This window comes from Eptesicus fuscus, chromosome 1 (genome assembly GCF_027574615.1).
Source record: "Eptesicus fuscus isolate TK198812 chromosome 1, DD_ASM_mEF_20220401, whole genome shotgun sequence".
NCBI lineage: Eukaryota > Metazoa > Chordata > Mammalia > Chiroptera > Vespertilionidae > Eptesicus > Eptesicus fuscus.
The window spans coordinates 90,552,426-90,556,461 of NC_072473.1; the positions used below are offsets into that span (position 1 = coordinate 90,552,426).

The 4,036-nt window shown below is 46.7% G+C and overlaps 1 pseudogene; it reads right to left on the reverse strand.

Annotated features, from left to right (window-relative positions):
- Positions 1-2,753: 2,753 nt before the first annotated feature.
- On the reverse strand, positions 2,754-3,218 carry LOC103299970 (CCAAT/enhancer-binding protein gamma-like; annotated as a pseudogene).
- Between the last annotated feature and the right edge of the window lie 818 nt (positions 3,219-4,036).

Consider the following 4,036-nt stretch of genomic DNA (forward strand, 5'->3'; position numbering starts at 1 on the left):
CTATCTGGTTATATAAACATTTTCCTCCTCTGTGCAGCTCTCCCTTCTCAGACCCTTGAGTCATTCCTTACAAACTCAGGGAATATCAAAGAGGTATCACAAAGTACCCTTGCACCAAGAGGTCGGGCAACACGATGCACAGGAAAGGAAACCCCAGGAATAACTGGGTATTTTCATGTCAGCCACTGAGCCTCAGCTAAATTTTGCCTTTGGTGCCTCTCTCCTTGCCTTGGCAAGTAAATTAACCAACAACCGCAATAGCTTTGGGAAGATGCCCCGCCTGTCACGTCTGCCCAGCCCGATCCCTCTTTTGCTGGGACACAGGTGAGCCAGGTAGGGCCAGCGGCGGGAAGGCGAAAGCCTGAAAGTCAGGAACCGCGTGGTGTCCAGCCACCCTGCAAGGCTTCCTTGGCCACTGAGTTCTGGAAGCCCGCGCCCCGCCGCTTTCCCACGCATAAGCACACCTGTACGAGCCCTCCCGGAGCGTCCCGCCTCCAAGCCGCGGGTGTGCGAAGACAGGATCCCCTCCATGCCTGCCACCCAGCCCTGGGTGGCTCCCAGCTGCCCCTCTTGCTGGCTAGCGCCCCGCTTGGACAGGTAGAGGCCAATGCACCCACTGCCCACGCTCTGCCACCCTCCACTCCGCGGAGTCCGGTTGGAGCCCTCACAGCACCCGCCACTTACTCTGGAATCTTCAGACACCCATAGAACCCAGCCATGGTGCTTCCGACGGAGCCGGCGGCCCGCCAGGAGCCTGTCCTGCTGGGGTTTATAGGAAACGGCACTGCGGGAGAATCGATGGGGATGCCACGCTTGCTGGAGGAGCTCTGAAAGCTCAGCGCTCACACGCACGCAGCTCCAAACCAGCCGGCCGGCCGAAGCAACCAGCCAGATGAAGTTTCTTTTCCGAGGCCTCTCTCTGTCTTCTGAACTAGGTCCAAAGAGGGCTGGGCTTGTTCCTTACATGGTTAGAACAGTTAACTCCCCTTTTCCCCCTGCCTCCAACTTCCCGCGACCACAGTATGCTCAGTGCAAAACACCAGATGCTCTTTCTTAGGATCTCTGTATCCCTGCAGGCTAACGAATGTGAGGAGGAGTTTGGAGGGGAAGAAGCCCAAAAGAGTTTGTGGAGACTGTTACCCCGCAAAGAGGGACAGTCCACAGCTTTGGGAAGCAAATGTAAATTAGTCGCTTTCAGGCATTTTTTATTCTGCAGGCTGGCGGGGGGGGGGGGGGGGGGGGGGGGGGACAAAGGAGTGGGGGGGGGGAAAGCCCGAAAGGGAATTTAAATAGCTAGGCTGCAAGCATTCCCACCTCAATCTGAGCACTATTTTTGACCCGTCTAAATTGTTTCGTTTAATCCCAAGGAAAACGATTTACTTCCTAAGCATGTTTAGGGAAAAACAAAATAAAATAAAAACCACCAAGAATGTCCTTAAAGCTGTGAACAAAATTTGAATTCCCTTGAGATGAAAGTCCCCATCAATGATCATGTATACACAGTGGATCTCAGTTATAACATGACTTATATTGCATGGATTCAGAGATAATGTTAATCACATGTGTCTGCAGAAAACTGAAAGAACAGGAGAGAACAAAATGTGACCTGATGCTGGCTGCCTGGAAGATCCAGTAGGGCATCTTTCCCAGCCCCAGTCCCTGCCCTAGCATCTGAGACACAGAGATTTACAACATTGTGATTTTTTAAGTGTCTGGTGAGAATGTGAACAGCAAGGCAAATGTAGATGCAGGTTGGGGGCTCTTTTTAATTACTGAGAGAAATCAAGGGTTTTAAAAGGTCAAGATTTCTCCAGGGAAAGCAGGGGGTAGGAGGCAGTCATTAAATACCTCAGGACTAAACCTGATCCAAGGGCCTAAGTCTTGCTTCCTTGAATAAAAAGGAAAAAAGCCAGGTTGGGGCCCCTTCCGGGAGGGGGAGGGGTAGTGTCTTGGCCAGTCTGTAGCAGAGGGCCTGCTTTCCTTCTTTAGTGAGCAATAGGCAACAAATACCCTGTTTCTGGAATTTCATTGGATGAGTAGACCAAGGACTAGGTTTATATTGTAGATACTGAATCTTGGCCTGTGGCTAAAATTTCTATCTAGAATGTATGGTTATTTCTCTATTCATATGTGGCTTACCCATTCAGTGTGTTTTTTGCAATTATGTTTTAATCAAAGAATAACTTCTGGGGTGCCTACCCCAGAGGGTGGTTAGTAAAGACCAATTTTTAAATTGATTTTATATTATTATTATTATTTGGTTTCTATAGCCCTAAGGATTTTTAATACATAATTTAGAATAAAATCACAAATAGATGATCACAAACAACATTCAACTTTTCTTAATCCAATTAGCCATTTCCATTAAAATCCAGAACCTTCTGCAGGACCTGCCAATTCCTCATTCCTTTTGTCAACCTAAAAACAAAACAAACAAACAAACAAACAAAACGCATTTCTTGGGAAGTTGGGATTTATTAAGTACATCTAGGTCTGGGGCCTTTTTTTTTTTTTTTTACCATATACCTTAAAATTTTGTTTCTTTATCCCAATATTATTTAAAACCAGAAATTTGAATTACATGGCTAACAATTTTAGCTAATCAACTCTTCAGTGCTGATCCTAGAAAACAACCTTCAATTGATCTTTGGATAATGGAACAAGACAGTGTTCAGCCATTGATATGAGTGGTGTAAGTTGTCAACAACTTTCATGTTCAAGCCACAAGTTGTGAAGTTGGGAAGGGGTGCAGTCTACTGTCCTGCATTATCAAAATCTGTCATATTTTCAGTGCTACTAGATTGCACGTTGTCTGCAAGGTTATGTGCATGCTCAAGAAACAAATCTTTCAATACACTTAATTCCTTAGTCAGCAATTTAATTTTTGCTTCCAACCGTTCATTCTCTTCTTTGAGCTGATTCACTCTCTGCAAGGTATCCTGTGCTTTCTGCCTGCTTTTCAACTGGCTGTTTTTCAGAGCCATGTTGTTCCTCTCTCTGCATTGACTATACTCATCACTGTTTCCATCCATGTGTGAACTCTTTGTGCTTTGCTTGTTTGGAGGCACAGCCTTACCGCCTCCCCCAGGGCCAGCGGGCACCAGCTGAGGAACCTGCTGTAAGCCACTGGCATGAGCCTAAGTATGAATAACACTTATTCCATTTAGTCCTGGAGTACCATTCTGCTACAATATCTTGCTCATTTGGGCATTTTCTCTTGCCAACACAGAACAGACAGAAATGAGGGCATGGCAATCAATTGTTTCCACTCTACATGGCCAAGAAATCTTCACATGTACCTGGTGTGGTTCAGTGGTTGAGTGTCAATCTATGAACCAGGAGGTCAAGGTTCGATTCCAAGTCAGGTACATGCCTGGGTTGCAGGCTTGATTCCCACTAGGGGATGTGCAGGAGGCAGTCTATCAAAGATTCTCTCTCATCATTGATGTTTCTATGTCTCTCTCCCTCTCCCTTCATTTCCACTCTGAGCAGCCCAAGCTGCCAGGCCCCACCCAACCCAGGCCTCACAGCCAGGAGCTTAATTGATTTTAAACAGAGTGGGAGGGAGAGGAAGAGGGAGAGGGAGAGGGAGAGAGAGAGGGAGGGGGAGAGGAGAGGGAGAGGGAGAGGGAGAGGGAGGGGAAGGGGGAAGGGAAGGGAGAGAGGGAGGGAGAGAGAGAGAGAGATCTATCATCTATGTGAGAGAAAACAGGGATTGGTTGTCTTCTATATGCCCTTACCAGGAATGGAATTCACAACCTGGGTATGTGCCCTGACTGGGAACCAAACCTATGACCTTCCATGCACAACAATGCTCCAGTCAACTGAGACACACTGGACAGGACAGGAAAGACCAATTTTAATATTGGCCAGAGAAGAAACTAATTAGGAAGGCAAATCTTCCACCCAAATAGAACACACATGGAATTTTGTTTTTTGATTATGCATGCTTTGTGCTTATTTGGCCTACTCCTTTATTTCATTGTTCTGAATAATCTACAGTAGAAGGTCCACAGAAAATCCAGCCTTCAATTCC